Raw genomic sequence first — 26,850 nt, forward strand, 5'->3', positions numbered from 1 at the left:
TCCATGATTTAATGTAGGACTTGAATTAAGCAAAGGAAAGGGGATAGACTCAGAAATATAGGACTTATGTTACTCTTATTTAAAAGTAAAAGAAACAACTAAGAACCAATTTTGGGAGCTATAAAAGGACTCAGCGATTGTCTAGGTCAAAATCTTCATTTTATGAGTGAAGAAACTAAGGCCCAGAAAGATTGAAGTGAAAAATCTTCCCCTAAATTACAAACCAGAGAATCTAATGACAGACTTTTCTTTGCATATATTTTATTGTTAGAAGTCAAATACACTAAAATTCCTGTTTTCCAAAGCAGAAAATTTGAACCATCAATATAAAAGCTTATCCACACATAGATAGAAAATGCCGTCATTAATAGTTGAATGACCTTATGACTATGACATGACTTAATGCAGGAATCTTCCAGGTTCTAGGAAGGAAGGGTCTCAGTTCATTTCCATGGAAGCTACTCTCTTTCTAGGAGAGCATGGGAGTGATCCTTAGCCCTGAATTACCTTCCTAGATCCACACAAAGTTTCTGTGACTCTTTTCTGAATTATTCTCAGTTCTTCAGTTATAAAATTGGATGACATAAAACATGGCTTGTTTTAAAGAGTAGACATGTTTCTGAAAGAGAAATTCAGTCATATTTTAATCCAGTAAGGGACTTTGCTATTTAAAGAAAGCCTAACGTGAACACTTTTGTGAAACAAAAAAAAAAAAAAATGTTTTTTAATATAAATAATCTCTCCACAATTTTTCTGGTTTGTAAATTCAGATTTCTGTATGTAGAAGTTTTTTTTTTTTAATGAGGTTTCCCTGGATTACATATCTTCAGTTATTCTGGGATAGTGTGAGAAAAAGACAGATGAATGTGGCAAAATGTTTAAATAGTCTCAGAAAAAGAGTCTCCTGACTTAGGTAGAGCAGCCAAAACCATAAAAGCATTATTTCTTTTATCCTGAAATAGCAAGGGTGTTTTTCAAGATCCAGTCAGAATATACAGCAGCAAACAGCTTGTAAAATGTTTAATACATGATCAAGTGCAACTCACAGTTTCACCCAAACACCTAATGTATTATTCCAGTAGGCTATGAGAGACAAGCATCAATCAGCATTCAAGTTACCTCATCCTTTCTCAAGGTGAAAGAACTAAAACAACTGTATTATCTGTATGACAATCACTCCTGTTTGATTTGGAGCTGCGTTCCACTCTGACCATCAGAGAAGCAATGACATAGTTTTACTGCTGCTCTTATTAAATATTATTACTGTGGTGCAAGCTTGACGGTCGAGAGAGGAGAAAAAGGAGGCAGCTTCATTGCCCAGAGGAGATCCAGTAATCAGATGGTCTGCAGCCTGAAGAGAACATCAATCTTCTGAATTCAATTCTGACTATAGACTTTAGCAGCAACTCGGTAGTCTCACCATAAAATGTTAACAGTATTAAGGCAATTGCTAACCTAAAAGGTATATATTTTGAGAAGAGCAAAAGGGAGGGCTAGATTGAGAATAATGGTAAGCATACTAATTGAGATTTTTTTTTTTTAATACTGAGGAAAATTCATTGAACTAACCATTGGATTTTTTTATGGCAGTCTAGCATTCAACCTGCCCCCTTTCTTGTTTGTTTGTTTGTTTGCTTGCTTGCTTGTTTGTTTTGAAATAGGGTCTAGCTCTGTCGCCCAGGCTGAAGGGCAGTGGCACAAGCACAGCTTGCTGTGGCCTCGAACTCCCAGGTTCAAGCAATCTTTCCACTTTCCCACGTATCTAGGACCACAGGCAAGCACTAACACACCTGACCAATTTTTTTTTTTTTTTTTTTTTTTTTTTTTTTTGACAGGGTCTCACTATGTTGCGCAGACTGGTCTTGAGCTCCTGGACTCAAGTGAACCAGGAGTTCCGCCTCAGCTTCCCAAAGTGCTGGGATTATAGATGTGAGCCACCACATCCAGCCTGGTTTTGAGAAACACAAACACCCCTGGGCATACAGACTTCCCACAAGCTCCCACAGAGGAAGCCAAAGAGTCTTGATTCATCCTGTCCTCATGCCCTGATAGACAAGGCTGACACATATCGAGGCCCACCTATTAGATGTTCTCACTCATCTGAATTTGCAGAAGGTGAAGCAAAGACAAAAGTTTGTTTAAATGCATTCATGGCATCGGCATGACCACAGCAGTGGTGTGGCCAGATTCTTGTGTTTCTTGACTCTCTGGTTCATGTTCATTTTCTAGACATGATCTCCCAGGCTCCACTCTACCGGCTTTAGAGTCAGAGTTGATCTCTGTTACTTGCAACCTAAAGTATCATACCTGATACCCATATGTACGAGATGTCCATGAATGTGAGAGGCCCAGAACAGGGAACATCCTGTGGGAAAAAAGTATGTTTCCCCAAAAGCCCATTGTCATTCAAGGCTCTTATTTCTTATATCTTATAAAATAGGAGAAAGGCATACAGAAAATGAATATTCTTTCTCCTGTATGTTCACAATTGCCACTGTATGTGTGAGGTATTTTTCTACAGGTTTCTACTGGAGTAAGTCCCATAGAGTAACTCAGGGGGCAGAATGATTGGTAACAGGGCAGAATTCTTTTAAAACTCTGGTCCTATAAATGAGCACAAGAGATACCTTTTAAGGCTGAAGGAGGAAAGTAGTAAGAAATCTAACAGGCGATGCAAAGGCTCAAAACTAGAAGAAAAGCAAGTTTTTGCTGATCATGGCAGGAAGCTGGATTGGGGTGAGGAATCTCCCAGGATGAATTCTTCAACTGTTGAGACTCCAGAACCTCAAAAGAAAGCAAGCTCAAGTGCTCCTTATACCAATGAGTGAAGAAGCTAAGTGTCATTCAGACTGCAAGTAGACCAGACAGCCCATATTCCAGACAGGAGTCATGGAACCACAGTGACACAGTGATTAATGCCTTGTGCATTAAGGAAGACTTGCCCAGGAACCAGAGTGACTGTAAAGATGGAAGAGGGCCTAACCAGGGCAGAAGGAGGTGATCAGAGGAGCTAGAATTAGAAGCTCAGAAATAAGTCCCAGCAAGGCTAACAGAAACTAATCATCTACCTTGCTTCAAATAATCAACGTGTGCTCTGATAATACACCTCTAGCTATGTGGCACATTTTCTTCATATGCATGTATATGGGTGTTTGGGGATTGGTACTGATTGTTTTCCCCTTTGTTTTCTTCTAAAACATTCCCTTTGTCTTTGTTGAATTAAGAAGGAATCTCTGGGAGAAATAGTGTACACAATTTGACCTCCAAATAAATAAAGACTAAGAAGTCTTCCTAAGAGAGATTAAGGAAACCCTGATCATCAGTAATTGCTGACTCTCCAAGCCAGAAAACACAGGTGTGCATACACACACACACACACACTCACACACATATGCACACACACAAACCATGAGTTCTAGGACCAGATCAATACTTACTGAAGCCAAATTGGGCTCATGAAAATTGAACTCCCAGAAAACCCGAGACATTACCACCAATCCCTAGTAAGCAAAAACTGTCAGTGCCCATGGCTCTTCAAAGACCTGACTTCAAGTGGTCCATCTTTAAGAACCAGAGAATACTCCTCTGGGGACAGGGCATACCTAAACAAAAAGCAGCAGAAACCTCGGCAGAGGTAAATGCCCCTCTCTGACAGCGTTGAAGAGAGCAGTGGATCTCCCAGCACGGAGGTTGAGATCTGAGAATGGACAGACTGCCTGCTCAAGTGGGTCCCTGACCCCTGAGGAGCCTAACTGGGAGATATCCCCTACTAGGTACAGACTGACACCTCACACCTCACACCTCACACGGCAGGGGACACCCCTTAGACGAAGCTTCCAGAGCAAGAATCAGACAGCAGCAACACTCGCTGTTCAGCAATGTTCTATCTTCTGCAGCCTCCGCTGCTGATACCCAGGCAAACAGGGTCTGGAGTGGACCTCAAGCAAACTCCAACAGACCTACAGCTGAGGATCCTGACTGTTAGAAGGAAAACTAACAAACAGAAAGGACACCCACACCAAAACCCCATCAGTACGTCACCATCACCAAGACCAAAGGCAGAAAAAACCACAAAGATGGGGAAAAAGCAGTGCAGAAAAGCTGGAAATTCAAAAAATCAGAGCACATCTCCCCCTCCAAAGGAACGCAGCTCATCACCAGCAACCAAACAAAGCTGGATGGAGAATAACTTTGACAAGTTGAGACAAGAAGGCTTCAGTCGATCAACCTTCTCAGAGCTAAAGGAGGAACTACATAACCAGCACAAAAAACCTAAAAACCTTGAAAAAAGAATTGATGAATGGATAACTAGAATAATCAGTGCAGAGAAGACCTTAAAAGAATTGATAGAGATGAAAACCATCACACGAGAACTACGTGACAAATGTACCAGCTTCAGTAACCAACTCGATCAACTCTAGAAGAAAGAGTATCACCAATTGAAGATCAAATGAATGAAATGAAGCGAGAAAAGAAGTGCAGAGAAAAATGAGTAAAATGAAATGAACAAAGCCTCCAAGAAATATGAGATTATGTGAAAAGACCACATCTACGTCTGATTGGTGTGCCTGAAAGTGACGGGGAAAATGGAACCAAGTTGGAAAACACTCTGCAGGATATCATCCAGGAGAACTTCTCCAATCTAGTAAGGCAGGCCAACATTCAGATTCAGGAAATACAGAGAACGCCACAAAGATACCCCTTGAAAAGAGCAACTCCAAGACACATAATTGTCAGATTCACCAAAGTTGAAATGGAGGAAAAAATGTTAAGGGCAGCCAGAGAGAAAGGTCAGGTTACACAAAAAGGGAAGCCCATCAGACTAGCAGCAGATCTCTTGGCAGAAACTCTCCAAGCCAGAAGAGAGTGGGGGCCAATAGTCAACATTCTTAAAGAAAAGAATTTTCAACCCAAAATTTCATATCCAGCCAAACTAAGTTTCATAAGTGAAGGAGACATAAAATCCTTTATAGACAAGCAAATGCTTAGAGATTTTGTCACCACCAGGCCTGCCCTACAAGAGATCCTGAAGGAAGCACTAAACATGGAAAGGAACAACAGGTACCAGCAATTGCAAAAACATGCCAAAATGTAAAGTCCACTTATGCTAGGAAGAAACTGAATCAACTAGCAAGCAAAATAACCAGCTAATATCATAATGACAGGATCAAGTTCACACATAACAACATTAACCTTAAATGTAAATGGACTAAATGGTCCAATTAAAAGACACAGACTGGCAAATTGGATAAAGAGTCAAGACCCATCCGTTTGCTGTATTCAGGAGACCCATCTCACATGCAGAGACACACACAGGCTCAAAATAAAGGGATGGAGGAAGATCTACCAAGCAAAAGGAAAACAAGAAAAAGCAGGGGTTGCAATCCTAGTCTCTGATAAAATAGCCTTTAAACCAACAAAGATCAAAAGAGACAAAGAAGGCTATTACATAACAGTAAAGGGATCAATTCATCAGGAAGAGCTAACTATCCTAAATATATATGCACCCAATACAGGAGGACCCAGATTCATAAAGCATGTCCTTAGAGACTTACAAAGAGACTTAGACTCCCATACAATAATAATTGGAGACTTTAACACCCCACTGTCAACATTAGACAGATCAACGAGACGGAAAGTTAACAAGGATATCCAGGAATTGAACTCAACTCTGCACCAAGCAGATCTAACAGACATCTACAGAACTCTCCACCCCATATAAACAGAAAATACATTCTTCTCAGCACCATATCTCACTTATTCCAAAATTGACCACATAGTTGGAAGTAAAGCACTCCTCAGCAATTGTAAAAGAACAGAAATTATAACAAACTGTCTCTCAGACCACAGTGCAATCAAACTAGAACTCAGGACTAAGAAACTCAATCAAAACCGCTCAACTACATGGAAACTGAACAATCTGCTCCTCAATGACTACTGGGTGCGTAACAAAATGAAGGCAGAAATAAACATGTTCTTTGAAACCAATGAGAACAAAGATATAACATACCAGATCTCTAGGACACTTTTAAAGCAGTGTGTAGAGGGAAATTTGTAGCACTAAATGCCCACAAGAGAAAGCTGGAAAGATCTAAAATTGACACTCTAACATCACAATTAAAAGAACTAGAGAAGCAAGAGCAAACACATTCAAAAGCTAGCAGAAGGCAAGAAATAACTAAGATCAGAGCAGAACTGAAGGAGATAGAGACACAAAAAACCCTCCAAAAAATCAATGAATTCAGGAGTTGGTATTTTGAAAAGATCAACAAAATTGATAGACCGCTAGCAAGATTAATAAAGAAGAAAAGAGAGAAGAATCAAATAGACACAATAAAAAATGATAAAGAGGATATCACCATCGACCCCACAGAAATACAAACTACCATCAGAGAATACTATAAACACCTCTACACCAATAAACTAGAAAACCTAGAAGAAACGGATCATTTTCTGGACACTTATACTCTCCCAAGACTAAACCAGGAAGAAGCTGAATCCCTGAATAGACCAATAGCAAGCTCTGAAATTGAGGCAATAATTAATAGCCTACCAACCAAAAAAAAAGTCCAGGACCAGACGGATTCACAGCCAAATTTTACCAGAGGTACAAGGAGGAGTTGGTACCATTCCTTCTGAAACTATTCCAATCAATAGAAAAAGAAGGAATCCTCCCTAACACATTTTACGAGGCCAACATCATCCTGATACCAAAGCCTGACAGAGATACAACAAAAAAAGAGGATTTTAGACCAATATCCCTGATGAACATCGGTGCAAAAATCCTTAATAAAATACTGACAAATCGAATTCAGAAGCACATCAAAAAGCTTATCCACCACGATCAAGTAGGCTTCATCTCTGGGATGCAAGGCTGGTTCAACATTCACAAATCAATAAATGTAATCCAGCATATAAACAGAACCAAAGACAAAAACCACATGATTATCTCAATAGATGCAGAAAAGGCCTTTGACAAAATTCAACAGCCCTTCATGCTAAAAACGCTCAATAAATTCAGTATTGATGGAATGTATCTCAAAGTAATAAGAGCTATTTATGACAAACCCACAGCCAATATCATACTGAATGGGCAAAAACTGGAAGCATTCCCTTTGAAAACTGGTACAAGACAGGGATGCCCTCTCTCACCACTCCTATTCAACATAGTGTTGGAATTTCTGGCTAGGGCAATCAGGCAAGAGAAAGAAATCAAGAGTATTCAGTTAGGAAAAGAAGAAGTCAAATTGTCCCTGTTTGCAGATGACATGATTGTATATTTAGAAAACCCCATCATCTCAGCCCAAAATCTCCTTAAGCTGATAAGCAACTTCAGCAAAGTCTCAGGATACAAAATCAATGTGCAGAAATCCCAAGCATTCTTATACACCAGTAACAGACAAACAGAGAGCCAAATCATGAATGAACTCCCATTCACAAAAGCTTCAAAGAGAATAAAATACCTAGGAATCCAACTTACAAGGGATGTAGAGACCTCTTCAAGGAGAAGTACAAACCACAGCTCATGGAAATAAAAGAGGACACAAACAAATAGAAGAACATACCATGCTCATGGATAGGAAGAATCAATATTGTGAAAATGGTCATACTGCCCAAGGTAATTTATAGATTCAATGCCATCCCCATCAAGCTACCAATGACTTTCTTCACAGAATTGGAAAAAACTGCTTTAAAGTTCATGTGGAACCAAAAAAGACCCCACATTGCCAAGACAATCCTAAGCCAAAAGAACAAAGCTGGAGGCATCACACTACCTGACTTCAAACTATACTACAAGGTTACAGTAACCAAAACAGCATGGTACTGGTACCAAAACAGAGATATAGACCAATGGAACAGAATAGATGCCTCAGAAATAATACCACACATCTACAGCCATCTGATCTTTGACAAACCTGACAAAAACAAGAAATGGGGAAAGGATTCCCTATTTAATAAACGGTGCTGGGAAAATTGGCTAGCCATAAGTAGAAAACTGAAACTGGATCCTTTCCTTACTCCTTATAGGAAAATTAATTCAAGATGGATTAGAGACTTAAATGTTAGACCTGAAACCATAAAAACCCTAGAAGAAAACCTAGGTAATACCATTCAGGACATAGGCATGGGCAAGGACTTCATGTCTAAAACACCAAAAGCAATGGCAACAAAAGCCAAAATTGACAAATGGGATCTAATTAAACTAAAGAGTTTCTGCACAGCAAAGGAAACTACCATCAGAGTGAACAGGCAACCTACAGAATGGGAGAAAATTTTTGTAATCTACTCATCTGACAAAGGGCTAATATCCAGAACCTATAAAGAACTCAAACAAATTTACAAGAAAAAAACAAACAACCCCATCAAAAAGTGGGCAAAGGATATGAACAGACACTCTCAAAAGAAGACATTCATACAGCCAACAGACACATGAAAAAATGCTCATCATCACTCGCCATCAGAGAAATGCAAATCAAAACCACAATGGGATAGCATCTCACACCAGTTAGAATGGCAATCAATAAAAAATCAGGAAACAACAGGTGCTGGAGAGGATGTGGAGAAATAGGAACACTTTTATACTGTTGGTGGGACTGTAAAGTAGTTCAACCATTGTGGAAAACAGTGTGGCAATTCCTCAAGAATCTAGAACTAGAAATACCATTTGACCCAGCCATCCCATTACTGGGGATATACCCAAAGGATTATAAGTCATGCTGGTATAAAGACACATGCACACGTATGTTTATTGCAGCACTATTCACAATAGCAAAGACTTGGAATCAACCCAAATGTCCATCAGTGACAGACTGGATGAAGAAAATGTGGCACATATACACCATGGAATACTATGCAGCCATGAAAAAGGATGAGTTTGTGTCCTTTGCAGGGACATGGATGCAGCTGGAAACCATCATTCTCAGCAAACTATCGCAAGAACAGAAAACCAAATACCGCATGTTCTCACTCATAGGTGGGAATTGAACAATGAGATCACTTGGACACAGGAAGAGGATCATCACATGCCAGGTCCTATTGTGGGGAGGTGGGTGGGGGAAGGATAGCATTAGGAGATATACCTAATGTAAGTGATGAGTTAATGGGTGCAGCACACCAACAGAGCACATGTATACATATGTAACAAACCTGCACGTTGTGCACACGTACCCTAGAACTTAAAGTATAATAAAAAAGAATAATAATAATAATAATTGAAAGCAAGGACTCAAACAATTAGATACTTGTATTTCTGTGTTCATAGCAGGATTATTCACAACTCAAATGTCCATCAACAAAAGAATGGATAAACAAAATGTAGTATGTATATAAATTGAACATTATTCAGTTTTTAAAAAGTGATGAAATTCTAACATATGCTACAACATGAATGAACCTTAAAAACATTATGCTAAGTGAATTGAGCCAGACACCAAAGGACAAATATTGTATGATTCCACTTGTATAAAATACCTAGAATAGACAAATGCATAGAGACAGTAGAATAGGGTCTACCACCAGCTGGAGAGAACAGGGTATGGAGGTTATTTTTTAATGTATACAGAGTTTCAGTTTGGGATGATAAAAAATAGTTCCAGAATTGGTTAGTGGTGATAGTTGTACAACACTGTGAATGTTGTAATGCCACTGAGCTGTATACGTAACAGTGTTTAAAATGGTTTTTAAAAAAAAAGTATATTTTATCACAATAAATGTTATGCAAAAAAAAAAAAAAAAAAGAAAAGAACCAGAAAATAGGTTTGACTCTGCAAGACCATAGACTATTTAGTGAAGTCCTCAGCTGGGGCCATGGAGTATCCTGGAATAAACATCCTGGAATCAGCCAGACTAGACTATGACACCCTGCTGGGTGACCTTGGTGAGTAACTTAAACCTGGTGTTGTCATACATGGGTGGTAACACCCACTTTGTAAGGCTGATTTGAGATTAAATGAGATATTGTCTGTAAAGCCTTTTGCACAGTACTTGGTATACAGTAACTGTTCATAAGAATAAGAAAAACATAAATAAAAATGTAGGTAAATGAAAATAAATGAATGAAGCCATTGACTAGGCAAGTCTGGATTTCAATGAGGTTCGGAAAAGATTTCACTTACACTGCTAATCTAATTCCACCAGGAAAACAGCTGGGAAGATGAACTAGGATGGACACACTTTCTAAATATACTTATTTGCAGTTTTTATTTTGAAGAAGCAGAAGTAGCAGCCACCTCCACCCCCACCACAAACCAGGCTGTTGACAAGTATTGGTGGAGCCTGCAGAAGGCTCCTGTCAGGGGAACAGTGACTTTCCAAGCCAGTTTCATGTGGGAAATCAGTAGGACAGATTTTCTTATGCGATTTTCTCATTCATTCTGGTTTCTGCTCGGCTTGAAAGAGTACATAAGCTGTTTATCTCACATGAATGCTTCACTAGATAAAACACCAAAAGGGGCTTGGGGAAACATAATAAAGTAAGAATTGCCATACTGGCTTAGACCAACTGTCTGACAATAGTACCAAGAGGCATTTTGAAGGAAATAGTTACAACTTCCTTCATAATCAAGGCCTCACAAGCTTAGAAACAACTCCTAAATGTCCTTAAGTTCCTATTAAGATGCAATCAACCACAATTTTACTTAAACTTTCCTTGAGTTCTTTTATACTAGCAATTTCAGCTAATACTGTTTGGGGCAATGAGTTTCTTTATTTAGCCAACTTTTATTTTTATGTTTTGTTCCTCTTGACTACAACCCAGACTGACTATATAGCCTGAAGCAAGTCCCTGAAGTTGGCTCTGCCTGAATATTTCCACTTATAAAATGGAAAAATAGCAGCTTCTTAGTAAGGTCACAGATAAAAGAAAAAGATTCCTGGAGCTACATTTTTCTCTTCCTTGGGCTCTGCAAAGAAAGAAAGAGGTTTAAATCTGAACAACTGAGTTCCATTTTCGGTGCTAATTCATATACATCCCACAATAATAAAACAATGGAATAACAGAATAGCTAAACGCAGGAGGAGAGATGAATAGCGAAAGTCTTGGGATCGGGTTGGATTGCAGGCCATTGAAGTAGCAAAAATGGGTGTCCCTATCCATAAGCAAAAGATATTAGAACCAGATTGCTCACTTGGATTAAAATACTGCACAGTCTATGTGACTTCTTCCAAATGGTCACTTACACTTATAAATAAAAGCATTTAGTGAGAGTAAGAATAAAAACAGCATTTTTTTCCTTTGGAGTTAGAGAAAACCTAAAAATAAGTAATGCTGTATTATCAAAGTAGGGAAAATCAGTAACAGGCTGTGTATATGTCTAAACCACCCAGATGACATTGGAATTTGATGAGAAGTTTTTATTGTTATATATGAAATTAGTTCTAGAGATGGGTTACTTTAATCACTGTTTTATGTCAGATAAGAGTGATAATTACAGTGAAGATGTGAAGAGGAGATTTGATATTTTCTATTCAGGAGGAACTATGGAAAGTACAATTATGAAGAAGTTACATGCTAAGCAGGACAGAATGAGAAACTAGATGACATAATGGTCTCTCTCTCTTTCTCCCTTATTAAAGGTAAAAGAAATTTTTAATAAAGTAACATAGTCACTCCCAGAAAGCTGTAATGAGTCCAGTGTGAAACATTTGAATGTAACTAAGTCATCTTAGTTCCTTTTGTATTGAATTTTAGAATTTATTGAGAAAATAATCATTAAAAGTAAATATCATCTAAATAATTTATTATAATCTTATAATGCTCACATTTGTTGGCTGTGTAAAGAGGCAAAATTCTGTTGCAAGAAGAAAATATATTACAGCTAAGGTTGTTCTATTGTTACAATGCTGAAAAATGTTTTTAATTAAGTGATATTAATATGATACAAACAATTCTTTGGAGCTGCTTTCTTTTATAAAGAGGTTTTAAATATTAAATGAAGGAAAATGTAAGTTACCTTAGTTTGTCCATCTTAGAGATGAAAGTTATATGACCTTGTACTGAAAGAATACAGTGCAGATTAACTAGCTAATTTGATCATTGTCATATCCAGTGTTATGAAAGACAAAGTATGCCTATGGTCCTAGCCCAAGTCAACCTTTTTTCCATTTTTTTTTTTTTTTTATTTTAGATTTCTCTCTTTCTCTCTCTTCTTTTTTATCTTTCCCTACTTCATGAAAGTATAACTTACAAATAAAAGTTGTACGTATTCAAGGCACACAACACCATGTTTTGATATATGTACACACTGTACCACAATCAAGCTAATTAGCATATTCATCCTCTCACATACTTATTATTTTTTTGTAGTGATAATGTTTAAGATCTACTCCCTTAGCAATTTTCAAGTATACAATGCATTATTAGTAACTGTAGTCACCATGTTGTACACTAGTCTCTAGAAAAGATTCATTTTCTAACTGCTGAACCTTCGCACCTTTTAACTAACATCTTCCTATTTCCACTCCAGCCCCTCAGCCCAGGCAATGACCATGCTATTCTCTGCTTCTGTGAGGTCGATTTTTTGAGATGTCACATATGAGTGAGATCATGCAGTGTTTGTCTTTCTGCGCCTGGCTTATTTCATGTAGCATAATGTCCTCCAGATTCGTTCATGTTGTTGCAAATGACAGAACTTTCTTCTTTTTAAGGCTTAATAGTATTCCAGTTTGTGCAAATATCACATTTTCTTTATCCATTCATCCGCTGATGGACATTTAGGGTGATCGCATATCTTGGCTATTGTGAATCACGCTGCAGCGAACACTGGAGTGCGGATACCTCTTAAACACTGATGTCATTTCTTTCAGGTATAGACCCAGCAGAGGACTTGCTGGACCATACAGCAGTTCTATTTTTAATTTTTTGAGGAAACTCCATACTGTTTCCTATAGTGGCCGCACCTTTTACATCTCCACCAACAGTGTACAGGGCTCCCTTTTCTCCACATCCTCGTCAACATTCATCTCTTGTCTTTTCTCACGACATGCCTGTTAGAATGGCTATGATCAAAAACTTAAGCCAGGCTTTTTATCTGAAATACCAAGACATTCAAGACAACACAAAAGACTGTCACCAGATTGGGGTGAACAAATGAATGAATCATAATTAAAGGTTGTGTTGGGGCCTGGCAAATCACTGTTGTTGCGGCCTTGTCAAGTCCGTTAACCCCTTTGGGACTCATTATCCTAATCTGTGAAATGAGGGGGCTTGACTTTTAGAGATATTTCTAGCACTAAAATCCTATGACACACAACTTTTAATAACTAAAAGAAGCAAACACATCACTCTGCATCAGAGAAAGGTGCTGACTAGTTGTAGAGACTGGAACCACATCATGAGGTACACCAGAAAGGTCTAAGGGAGCAGTCCCCAACTTTTTGGCACCAGGGGCTGGTTTCATGGAAGACAATTTTTCCACAGGAAGGAGGTAAGGGGTATGGTGGGTTTGAGATTATTCAAGCACATTACATTTATTGTGCACTTTTTTTCAACTCACTTGCCACTATAAAGCCTGCCACCAGATGTCTTTTGCCACTCATTGATAGGGTTTTGATATGAGTCTGCAAGCAATTGATTTATTGTGGCCTCTGGGCAGTCACATCTCTCTGCTAATGGTTATCTGTATTTGCAGCCACTCCCCAGTGCTAGCATCACCACCTCAGCCCACCTCAGATCATCAGGCATTAGATTCTCATAGGCAGCACATAACCTAGTTCACAATAGGCTTCATGCTCCTATGAGAATCTAATGCCACTGCTGATCTGACAGGAGGCGGAGCTCAGGCAGTAATACAAGTGATGGGGAGTGGCTATAAACACAGATGAAGCTTCACTCGCTCACCCGCCACTCACTTCCTGCTGTGCTGCCCAGTTCCTAACAAGCCACTGACCAGTACCAGTCCATGGCCCAGGGGTTTGGGGACCCCTGGTCTAAGAAAAGGCCGGTGTTCTAGAAGTCCTCCCACCTCCCTCCACTGAACTGTCTTCCCCAGGCCCTGGAAAATCCTTAGAGACAATTCCCTAGATCTTCCAGCAAACCAGGACTCTACACATAATTCCTTATCAATTCCTTCTTGACTACCTTGACTTCCTTTTCAATCTGTTCTTGACAATAACTGAGTTGACTGTTTGGTTTAAATACTCATACTGCCTTCTCCTTTCTTCACTCACACAAACACCATGTAACTCTCATTTTTCCATTCATTGTTGATTCATTCATTCACTGGTCTAGCATTTATTGAGCACCTACTATGGGCAGCTGTCTTTGCTAGGCCTTGATCTTCTCTGACTAAAATGCTGTGTACTGTGAAGCCAGTGTGTTGGTTTACATTGGCCGGCAGCAGCATCTCTGGAGTTAGACTGAATGTCTTCAAATCCCAGCTTTCCCATTTGCTGTATTATCTTGAGCAAATGTCTTAACTTTTCTGTGTCTCAGTTTTCTCATTTGTAAAATGTGATTCATAGCAGTAACTATTTCGAAAACTTTTTTGGAGAGTCAAATAATTAAATCTTTGTTAAGTGCCTAGAACAGCACTTGATAAGACACAATAGGGCCGGGCGCGGTGGCTCAAGCCTGTAATCCCAGCACTTTGGGAGGCCGAGACGGGCGGATCACGAGGTCAAGAGATCGAGACCATCCTGGCTAACACGGTGAAACCCCGTCTCTACTAAAAAATACAAAAAACTAGCCGGGCGAGGTGGCGGGCGCCTATAGTCCCAGCTACTCGGGAGGCTGAGGCAGGAGAATGGTGGGAACCCGGGAGGCGGAGCTTGCAGTGAGCTGAGATCCGGCCACTGCACTCTCCAGCCTGGGTGACAGAGTGAGACTCCATCTCAAAAAAAAAAAAAAGACACAATAAGCTCTTGTTAAAGGTTAGTTCTTGTGATTATCTCCAAGAATCTGAATCAGTCTGAGATCAGCAGCTCCAAGGCTGAGTTGCTGGTGGCATTTGACACAATACCTTCTATTTAAAACATGGTATTTCATGGCTGTGGAATTGTTTGTCCACTTCAAATCGCTGTTGGGGAATAGATTTGAGGAGCATTTGTCACTGACAAGAATTAGTGAAGCAGGCAGAGTTGCTACCTCAGAGAGCTCGGGGCAATGACAGCCACTTTGCCCAAACCTGAGCCATAGCAAAAGAATACCAACAGCCCAGAGAAAAGAATCAAACTGGGAACTATTGCCAGGCAATCCCAGGATGACCTGAGGATGTGTTCTAGCCTCCCTTGTTGAAGGTCCAGAAGTCGGTTGGCATATTTATTATAACGGAAGCACTTTCTATGCCTACAGATTGACATTAACAGTAGTAATGGTAATAATTGTCATAGTAACGGTACAGTACTAGTAATAGCAACAGCAGTGGTAGCAGTTGAAATAATGTGATGGTAGCAAAGGTAGTCAACGGCAATAGAACGAGTAATTGTGATAGTGGTAGTAATCATGGCAGTGGCGATAATAACAGTGGCGCTGGTAGCAGCAGGAGTAGTTGCAGGGTGGGTGCAGTGGAGTAGAAGCTACACTTCTGTAACACCATTCAAAGCACTCTGCATTTATTAACTCCATTCTCACAGCCACCCTATGAAGTAGGGAGCATTATATTTTACAATAGCACTTGTAATATTTTGAATTATTTCAGCTCTGATACCATACTTGTTTATGCTGATTCCAGCAGCATCTTATAAAGATTTTGGTCTTCTCATCTTACATCCTCCTGATCCCACCCACTCAACCCCCTTCTCACTTATGGCAGCTAAAGTAGTCCCACAGCCTCTGCATCCTTGTTGTTTCTGGCAGGAAAGATGCTCATCTTGCAGTGTGCAATTGTGTGCTTTCTTTCAAGAGAAGTGTCACACTTGGCAAGAAAGAGTGGGGAAAAGTGCTGCCCACTGATGGTGGGTACTTTATAAAGTGGCTGGCTGGCATGGGTAGAAGAGAAAAGACAGAGACAGTGTCCCTCACCTCTGTCGTGGCTGAGGCAGAGTCAATATACATCCCCAGTGCCACCGGAGGCCTGTCTCAACTTTCTGTCATCACCTGCTCATGTCCCTGCTTTCACACATGACTTGTTCTTTCCCATCAACGAATTAAGTGTATAGAAAAACCATTTCAAGCCGTAGTCAAGAGTCAGATATGCTTGTGCGCAAATGCCAGCTCCATCACTAATCGCATGGCCCTCTCAGACTCAATTTCCTCCTCTGTAAAATGAAGAAAATTATCTCATAGAACTGTTTTAGAAAATGAGAGGGAAGGAACATCCACACCCCTAACCAGCACTTGGCACACACAACCTTAATAACTATTACCCATTACTATTACTGTTTTTACCGCTACTGTATTTTTCCTTCAAGCCACTAAACCCGTAATTGTTATTAATACATATCCAATTAGTTCTTGAAAAAATCCTCTAAAATTGTGTTACCCAAATAACTCAAAAAATAAAATTTTAGGTTTGCAGTGCAGCCCCCCACTCCTCAAAGGTGCTGTATGAGTTTCCTGTGGCTGCTATAACAAATTACCACAAACTGAGTGGATTAAAACACCACAAAGTTATGGTCTTGCAGTTATAAGTCAGAAGTCTAAGATGGATTGTCAGGAAACTCTAAAGGAGAAGATGTAACCTTACCCTGTCCAGCTTTAGATGAAGAAGATGTTCTAGTGCCCTTCCCACATTCCTTGGCTCATGACCCCACATCATTGCAATCCCTGTCCATCATCACATCTCCTTCTCTGACTCTCATGACTCCCTCTCTCCCTTACATCTTTGTGATTACATTGCGCCCACTCAGATAACCCAGGAGAATTTTTCCCCTCTCAGTAGTCTTAACTTATATATCTGCAAAGTCCTTTCCACCGTATTAGATAACATATCCACAGGTTCTACGAGTTAGGATGTGGACGTCTTTGGAAGACTATTATTCTACCTACCACAGAAGCCATGAAGAAATAGCCATAGAAAAGACTTAGTTGTCTCCATAGAGTTCCCCATTCCTTATTCAGTGTTCATACAGTCATCGCTGATCTTCCAGCCTCCCCTGATTCTCTCTGTTTCCTGTCATCTCTGAGGGTCAGTGTCCACATGTGTCGTACAGTAATGGCCACACTGCATCTAGAGGCTTGCTTGGGGAATAACCAATGTACTTGAGTTGTAAAATCTTTAGCAAATTTTAGAATAAAATGCTGCATAAAAATGAACAAATAATAATTTAAGCATCTCACAAGTAAATTAATACACTAAAACTGCTCTAAGATCTTTGGATAAAAGGCATTCTTCAGATGCCAAGTGTATGTTGGTGTTTTGCCTTTGTGCTCACTTCCAGTCATCTATCAAAAGCACACTTTAGTTCATTTTTCCTTTTTCAGATAAACTATCTAATTTTCTGCCCCTGTGGCTTTCCTGAATGTCTCCTCCCCCAAGCCTTCCAGTGGGAGAAATGTAACTCATTTTCTTCTCCGGGTTTTCTGTAGGTGGGTAGATATGGCCTCTTTGACTAGTCTTTTTCTTTCCCTTTGTTCTCAAGCTGCAGCTTTTGCTGCCTCTGACTTGGTTTTTGCTGTGTAGCTGTGAGTTTGCCACCTCTCTTTTGAGCTTCATCAAGGGCTGCTGTGGCCTGATATGTAGGTTTCTTTCTAATTTCAGTCTCCAGGGGGAATGAAGTCGATATGGTTGTTCACCTGCTGAGTTAGGAGTTTGCCCTTATACACACACCATAATATTTTATTCTAGTTACAGGGAGCATACAACATTTATACTTCCTTGGACACCCACATGAAAACAGAAGAAGCTGCTGTGTGTCCTTCAGAATCCCTCATGCATTGCCTTTGCTGCCTGTGGGTGGGCAGGGATATACAGCCAAGCACACTAAAGAAAGAAGGTGCCGATGACTCTATCTTTTGAAGTTGACCTTCTCCCAAAAACCAAGACCTACGGAGAGGCAAACATTTATTCACTTGAAAAAAGGTGCATTTCACTTTCTTAAACGTCTAAAAAGACATAACTGCATTTAGTATACGGCAATGCTCCCTTTACCTCCCTATCAAGAAAAATAGTTGTGGGCATATATTAGTCACTCTTCTGATATTATGGAGGAATTTAATACAGGAAAATAGTGACAAAGGTTTTGAAAACACAGGTTAAGTGGAAGAAGGCATTACCTAGAAATTGGTAACTGTATGATGCTGCTGCTATTGTCCCATAGCTGTAGAAGCAAGAGGTGAACGTGGAGTGATCCAGAGAGGGCAAGCACACGCTTGCTACCGCTGTTGGAACAGAGCTCTGCCATCATATTTGTTACCTATTGCTATTGTGTAACAAATCATCTCAAAACTGGCTTAAAATAACACACACTATCTCACAGTTTCTATGCATCAGAAATCTAGGTGTGAGCTAGCTAGGTCCTTCCTCTGCTTCAGGGCCTCTCATAGGCTTCAATTGAGGTGTCACTCAGGCTACACTCATCTGAAGGCTCAAATAAGGAAGGATACACTTTCAAGTTCATGTAGTTATTGGTAGGATTCAGGCTGTTGGACCTCGGTTTCTCACTGGCTGTTGGGCAGTCTGCCCTCAATTCCTTGCCATGTGGGTCTCACGAACATGGCAGTTTGCTTCCTCAGAGCACACAAACCAAAAGGCAAATAGAGAGAGTCTGCCAGCAAGACAGAAGTCACAATCATTTGCAACCTAGTCAGAGAGGTGGCATCTCTCAACATTGCCATATTCTATTGGTTGGCAGCAAGTTACTCAAGCAAAGGGGATTACACAAGGCCATGAATACCAAGAGGTGAGGATCAGAGGAGGCCCTCTCAGAAGCTACTGACCATAGCTGCTGAGCAGGAACCCAGGAGCCCAAACTCCTACTGATGATGCTGGAGCCACCACCAATGCTGTTGGAGCCCCAGTCACCCACGGTACTGCCCATTGCTGCCACTGTCACAACCAGATGAATGGCCTTCCCTTTCCACCACTTTCCAATCTCCCATGAGTGCTCATCCTCATTGGCAAATGCTAACTGAAGCCCAGTAACCAAGGGAGCTAGGAATGCACTTCTCATGTTTCCAGCAACTTGCAATTCAGAGGAGAGGAAATAAGGATGGGAAAAGGACTAACCATAGACAATAGCTGGCCCAACAGGAAAGGGATGTTTCTACTCATTTCCACATCTCTCTTTTAGACCCTTTCCATTCTGCTCATTTAAATCAACTGATGCACCAATGTTATCTGCTCCATGTGTGAGGCCCCACTCATCACCCCTTTACTGGAACACCCCCTCCACCCTGAGTTTGCTTTCTCAGACTGTCCTCCACTGTCCCATCTTTGTTGCCTCTTTTTCTTTTCACTTCCTTCAAAGCTTAGCTAGCCTGTTTCCTGCCTTTGATTCCTCAGGGCTCTGATCTTTGCCAAGTGATGCTAGGTCTCAAACATAATGCTGGATGCTAGAGTGCAAAACTGGAAAAGAAGAAATTCCTGCCCTTGAAGAGGATGCATTTATGCCAGGGACACAGATGTCTATAATACCAGTGATAAATGCTACAATTCAGGGTCATTCTGACAGATTGATTGACAAACCATACAGATTTGTCCTTAACTGGCTGCATGTTATCTGCACTTTTGGTTCTTGCTGGGGAAAAAAAAATGCAACCTTGAACTCTCAGCTGTACAATCCTTATCAAACATACTTACAATAAATAATTTATGGAGGTTCTAAAAGATAAGCAGCCCATCCATTTCTTTAGATATTCTACAATTTATTCTTCATGTACACAGATGCAAAATTCAGTTTAAAAAATCTATAAAGAACTAAAACAACATGATCCTCAGCCTTGTTTTTTACAGCCTTTAGTTTTCAAAGGAACTGCTTTCACTCAGCTATACTTTGGCACCTTATCATCTGTCTACAAGGAGTAACATTTAAAAACTACTGAGTGAAATTAGATCTAAACCCAATATAGGAATGTCGAGGGATTTCTCCCCTATATCACAGCCCGCTCAAATTCTAAGGATTCCATAGAGAAGTTCCTTTTAGAGCTCAGATTCAGAAAGAGTTTTCTCAAAACAGTTCATTTGTTTTTATTCTATGGATACACCAAAATTTTATATTAGTGGTGTTTCTATTTTTGCTTTATCTTCCAGAAACTTAGAACCAAATGTGCAGTCCTCTTCTAGCAACTGTATGAGAGTAGGTGGTAAGGATCTATTTTATTGCCCTTGTTTTCCCTTGACTCCAAATCCTCTTTCATCCTTTTGTAGGTATATTGGTAGGATACTCAAATTCTCTGTAAAATGAGAAATTTTACGTTAATTACAAATGGATTATACTAATATATATATGGTGTTATTTCTTTTTAGAAGAAAGGATCAAGAAAATCAGAGAAAGATGTGATATTTGATCTGAGCCTTGGAAAATGATATTCATCCAGTTTTAGAAGGTTTTTCCATAATATCAGCACTTAAAGGCATAAAACATTCACATTAGGTTATGTGACTAGATATAAGAGAAGCAGGATATAAGAACTTGTGTGTTAATTTTTCTGTCAATGCACTATTCATCCCAGTTAGAGGAGTACTTAACCTGTTAAAATGCATCCTGATGTTGATGGGCACTTAAAGAGTTGCTCTAATAATTGCAGTTTCCACCAGGAGAAAAAAATCTTTTTTGATCAGGTAAACTTTTTCCTGTTTATTCACATTATGAAGACTTCCCAATCTGCCATAGGTTGGCAAACCTAGAAACTTAGCCACCAATTATGGCAATACCTGTCACTGTCCTCTTTCAGAGTGTGGACAGCCAGAATACAACCAGAGATCCTATCTCCCAAAGCCCAGTTTATAGTCTTCTGCTGCTACAAAACCATCTCCTGGCCGGACAAAGCCTGCAAAAAGAGGAATGAATGTGTGTAAGTAACAGTGCAAAATCTTGAGTATGGCAGGGGCAGATACTGACTATTATTTGGTACCCACAAGACATTAAGCAATTCACTTCCCCCTTCTTCGTCTTCATTTTCCTCTTACAATTTGGATGTCTGCGAGCTGATGTCTTTAGTTGATCTCACTATTTTATAATCACACCAGCTACTTTGACAGTCTGTGATATTCATAGTCATTGATTTTTTTTTTTTTTTTTTGGAGTCTACAAAACATCTATATACATCACCATAAACTCTCAGTGGCTAGAGATGACTTTAACAATGAATAATTTACCATACTTCAGGCAAGAAATTAAGGCTTATAATGTTGAGATATGAATAATTGTAGGACCTTTCATGACTTTGATTTTTTTCTGGCCAATATTACAATTATTCAGGTAGCTCAAAACATCATGTGAAAATGTCAGTAAATACACTAACAAATCTAGCTCTTAAGTGAGTCCCCACCAAGGTGTTATGCAAACAGCAATTTGCTGGAATCACATGTGAAACATATTAGGCAATTTGAGGATTGGGGTGATTTCCAGTCTGCAAAGTGGCCTATTTGAGAAGAATGAACCATCTCCAGGAAAGAACCAATCAATGGTTTTTTTATTGTTAGTTAATTTCAAGGTTTTTCAGTGTTGCTTTTTATAAATACCAAAGGAGAAAATTTGGGTTAACTCCAATGGCCATTAGCTTTCATGGGGAGCTTTAGGCCGGGATGGAACCCAAAATGAAAGAAAATGCCGTGGGGGGCCCAAACAGAGCACTGGAAAGAAAATTTGCTTCTCATCCCTAAGATAGTCTGGTAGGGCCCAAGCAAGCATCCTCTGAGCACAAGAAAGCACTGGCCTGGAAAGGCACCGGCATCACAGGGGATTCGCAAGACACCGAGCAAGAAGCAGCAAGGCAGCATGGCTTTCCTTGAAAGAGAATGAAAATAAACCCTGTCATGGGCGTTCCAGCCCTCAGATGCCTAAATACACATCACTCTTACTGATCTCACCTAGGACTCAGCCCTGACTTCCTCGCCCACCACACACATCACCCCTCCAACTCCAATCAACATTACCTGTACCCTGGCATTGCATTAAACATGCAATTATTTAGCTCCATATAAGGCTAAGACTTCGTCTTTCTTAATCGATTTGCATGTGCAGGTTAAGTCTTTCCAGACTATCCTCTGTGCCTGAGATTCATGGAACTTTCACTGAGTAAAGAGCCTTTGGCTAGGCCTTCCGCAATTGTGTTTGGCTGAGACTACGAGTAGTTAGAACATGATCCAGTCATTTATTTTTTTTAAAACCAACTTTCAAAAGTTGATTTAAAAAGTCTAAATTGGGCCGGGCATGGCGGCTCACACCTGTAATCCCAGCACTTTGGGAAGCCATGGTGGGTAGATCACCTGAGGTCACGAGTTCAAGACCAGCCTGGACAACATGGTGAAACTCCATCTCTACAAAAATACAAAAATTAGCCAGGCACGATGGTGGGTGCCTGCAATCCCAACTACTCAAGAGGCTGAGGCGGGAGAATTGCTTGAACCCGGGAGACAGGTTGCAGTGAGCCCAGATCGCACCAATGCATTCTAGCCTGGGCAACAGAGTGAGACTGTGTCTCAAAAACAAAAACAAAATCAAAAAGTCTAAATTGCTTAATATATAATGAGCTCTTCAGTCAATCAAAAAAAATGCCAACAATATTTAGAAATTGAAATCTATAAAGAAACAATTACTGAAAAAAAAAAAAAAGTTTTGTTTTGTATTGTTTTGTTTTGAGACAGGGTCTCTCTCTGTTGTCCAGGCTGGAGTGAAGAGGTGCCATCACAGCTCGCTGCAGCCTCGACTTCCCAGGCTCAAGCAGTCCTCCCATCTTCAGCCTCCTGAGCAGCTAGCACCACAGGCACACACCACCACACCCAGTTAATCTTTTTATTTTTTCATAGAGACAAGGTCTCCCTTGTCTAGGTTGGTGGCCTAGACTGGTCTCGAACTCCTGGGCTCAAGCAATCCTCTCACTTCCCAAAGTGCTGGAATTACAGGAGTGAGCCACCACACCTGGCCTACAAGTGTTTTTGAAACACATGGAGCGGTGTTCAAAGTCTCTCTTTCAATGAAAAAGAAATTAGAATAATAAAACGTGTTCCTCCATATCAGATTGTGAAAGATAGAAATATTATATAGTAAGGCAGAGTTCATGAATTACCAGTGGAAGTATAAATTGTTGTAATTCCATTGTAGGGCAATTGACTACTGAAATTTTAATTCATTTACATTTTGACCCTTCATTTTCACATGAAGGAATTTATTCTTCAAAAATACTCTACATGTAAGCTAAAATAGGTTGCTAGGATATTTATTGCAACATTATCATAAAAACAAAAACAAGAATCACCATAAATGACAACCAATATTTGGAGACCTCTAAATGTCCAAGATTCTGCAGTTATTAAAAGGGATGAGATATATCTCTATGAAAACATGTCCAAGATAAGTGGCTAATTGAAGAAAAGGCTTGACCATGTCATGGGCAACACCTTGTTATTTGCTCCCATCACAAAGTAAGCACCTCTAGTGCCCAAAACTCTTCAAACAATCGAAGAAACCCACCTTCAGACAGCAGATCAAGGCCATATAGGTAATATCTGGATATTGGTAAGGATTAAAGGGAAAATAAAACTCCTCAGGCAAGCATCTGTCTCTCACTATTCTCAAATTTTCATCTTATGGTGGTGAAAACATACCAAAGTATAATCTTGCTCAGAAAAAAAAGGGGCTGCCTATGTTTGCCAGGCCCTAGAATAATGCCTTATATTTATAATAAAAAATAAAGTTCAGCTACAATTAATGAAATAAAAATAAAAGCCTTTCTTATTAATTGGTTGGTATAAACTCACAAAAACAAAACACTAATTACGAATAGCTCTACAATAAATTTAAGATACAATTTAAAACAACCAGTTCTTTTTCTACAAAACTCCAACTGTCTTCTCTCACTGCTTAATACAATCTTCTCCACACAACCCCACTCCCGCCCTGCTTTAAGAAAAAAATTTAACTTTCCTTCACTAAAATTCAGGTATCAAATAGCTTGTCCACAGTTCCCTGGATGCTAGCTTAGGGCAGCAGCTATCAGAGTTCATTGATTTGCTGCTAGCAAACTGGAAGATTTAATGGTGTGACTTCCGCATGTTGCTAGTTGATCAGGTCTCACTGGGGTCTCTCCAAATGGGGAAAGAATTGCTTCCTGCTAATCTCAGGCAGCAGCACTGCGTCCACATCCATTTCCACACCGATCTTAAACAGAAAGAAGACAGAGAAAGATTATGTTTCATTCTCCCACTGCGTCTACATAAAACCCAGTTGTCGCCCCTTTCTGATCAGCAAGATGTTACCTTGGCAACTACTTTGTACAGCTCTTATTCGTCTCTCTTTTGAAGCTCATCATTTGTGTAAAAGTTATTTTGCCTCCTAATGAGTGAGAGGAGACATTAGCCAGCCTGACTGCTTCCCTGGTACTTCCAGACAAAGGTTGTAAAACTGGCAGCCCAGGGGCCAAATTAAACACTCAGGCATGTTCGACCCACACAAAATTTTTGGTTTTGTTTATTGGATTTTTTTAATGCAAGTTAACATTTACAAACCAGAAGATGTAAAATGAAAATGCAAATCTGCAGTTCTGTTTAATAATGTTTAGACCTGAAGTCACTGGGCCCACATTCTTAACAACAAGCTGTTGCTTCACATGGGTAGCTGTCCTCCACTCAGCCCACTCCCCTGGATTAGATTGCCTGGGGGGCATCTGGGTTGTGACCCCTGTTCTAGGTAGGATATATGCCCTTTTATAAAAAGTGCTAATGTTTAGAACTGAACAAAAGTTGTTTTTAAGCTCTCTTAAGCTTTTAGGATGTTTCTTTTTCTCAAACTTCAGCAGAACTTCAAACTCACCAAATGTCTTCCCACATGCACAAGGTTTTTCAACATTATCCTTAACTTTCAGCACCATTGCTAATGAAGCTCAGAAACTTAAGGCACTTTGAGATTTTAATCAAGAAAAGGCAAAGCTGAGGAGAGAAACAACCCATGTCTACTGATCAGTTAGAGCGGCGATGAGGTTGGTAGGGACGGCACAAGGCAGTGCTCCTCAAACTTGAGTGTGCACTAGGACCATCTGGAGGGCTTGTCAGATACACAGATCTCTGGATCCGAGATTCGGATTCAAGAGGTCAAGAGTGGGGCCTGAGAATCTGCATATCTAACAAGTCTCCAGTGAGGCTGATGTTCCTGGTCTGGAAACCACACTTTGAGAATCACTGAGATCTTTTTGTATCAAATATATCTGTAAATGCACACTGGCTGATATTGTTTGGATATTTGTCCCTGCCCAAATCTCATGTTGAAATGTAATCCCCAGTGCTAGCGATGGGGCCTGGTGGGAGGTGTTTGGATCACAGGGGTGGATCCCTTATGGCTTAGTGCTCTCTGCGCGGTAGTGAGTTCTCAAGAGACCTGGTTGTTTAAAAGTGTGTGGCATCTTCCCCTGCCTCTCCCTCTTTCTGGCTTGCTCCTGCTTTCTCTATGTGAAGTGCCTACTCCTGCTTTGCCTTTTGCCACAAGTAAAAGCTTCCTGAGGCCTCCCCAGAAGCAGATGCCAGTGTTATGCTTCCTGTACAGCCTGCAGAACCTTGAGGCAATTAAATCTCTTTTCTTATAAATTACTCAGTCTCAGGTATTCCTTTATGGCAATGGAAGAACAGCCTAACACAGTGGCCAAACACAATAGAACTTTATTTCCCTTTCATGAAATAGTCCAGTCTGGGTGTGATGGCTCATGCCTGTAATCCTAGCACCTTTAGGAGGCCTAGGCAGAAGGATTACTTGAGCCCAGGAGTACGAGGCTGCAGCAAGCTATGGTCACCCCACTGCATTCCAACCTCGGTGACAGACAAAGACCCTGTCTCTTGGAAAAAAAAAAAAAAAAATCGAAACAAGTTTTCTCTCATTTAGTGATTCAGGAAGCCAAGTTTCTTCGAGTTTATGCCCCTACTAACCACTAGAAGGACGATGTAGGGATGAAAGGAGGAAATGTACCAGAAAAGTAGGTTACTTTTTAAAAGCGTTGGCATAGAAGTAACATACATCACTTCCACTCACATTTCACTGGTGAGAACAAGTCACATGACCATATCTAGATGCAAAGAGTGTTGAAAAATATAGTCCCTGGATGAACAGCCACCTCCCAACAGCAATTCTATAAAAAATGAAAGGGAGAACTGACTTTTATTTATTTATTTATTTATTTATTTTTTGGACAACTAGCCATCTCCACCTCAGCAGTTATGAATGTGCCTTACTCTTGACTCCACTGATTTTCTTCCCCATTCCCAGAAGGCCCTTCTCTCTTCTCATTGCCCATCCACACCTCAACACCCTCCTGGTTATATTCCACCTCCACCAGAATTCCCAGTAAAAAATTTCCAGTCCTTCAACCATTGTGGAAGACCGTGTGGCGATTCCTCAAGGATCTAGAACTGGAAATACCATTTGACCTAGCCATCCCATTACTGGGGATATACCCAAAGGATTATAAATCATGCTGCTATAAAGACACATGCACATGTATGTTTATTGCGGCACTATTCACAATAGCAAAGACTTGGAACCAACCCAAATGTCCATCAATGACAGACTGGATTAAGAAAATGTGGCACATACAGACTGCATTAAGAAAATGTGGCACATATACACCATGGAATACTATGCAGCCATAAAAAAGGATGAGTTTGCGTCCTTTGTAGGGACATGGACGCAGCTGGAAACCATCATTCTTAGCAAACTATCACAAGAAGAGAAAACCAAACACCACATGTTCTCACTCATAGGTGGGAACTGAACAATGAGCTCACTTGGACTCCGGAAGGGGAACATCACACACTGGGGCCTATCATG

The 26,850-nt window shown here is 40.1% G+C and overlaps 1 long non-coding RNA gene across 1 annotated transcript in view; it reads right to left on the minus strand.

Moving 5' to 3' along the window:
- Positions 1-20,046: 20,046 nt before the first annotated feature.
- The window catches only part of LOC111526479, a 94,042-nt gene continuing 87,238 nt past the window's right edge, over positions 20,047-26,850 (minus strand). The window contains exons 3-5 of the long non-coding RNA XR_002726374.1: positions 23,512-24,198; positions 20,751-20,866; positions 20,047-20,269 (exon numbers count right to left, since the gene is read on the minus strand). This is a non-coding gene — a long non-coding RNA (uncharacterized LOC111526479). The remainder of the gene's footprint in view (positions 20,270-20,750; positions 20,867-23,511; positions 24,199-26,850) is intronic.

The sequence above is a fragment of the Piliocolobus tephrosceles genome, chromosome 3 (assembly GCF_002776525.5).
Source record: "Piliocolobus tephrosceles isolate RC106 chromosome 3, ASM277652v3, whole genome shotgun sequence".
NCBI classification, from domain to species: domain Eukaryota; kingdom Metazoa; phylum Chordata; class Mammalia; order Primates; family Cercopithecidae; genus Piliocolobus; species Piliocolobus tephrosceles.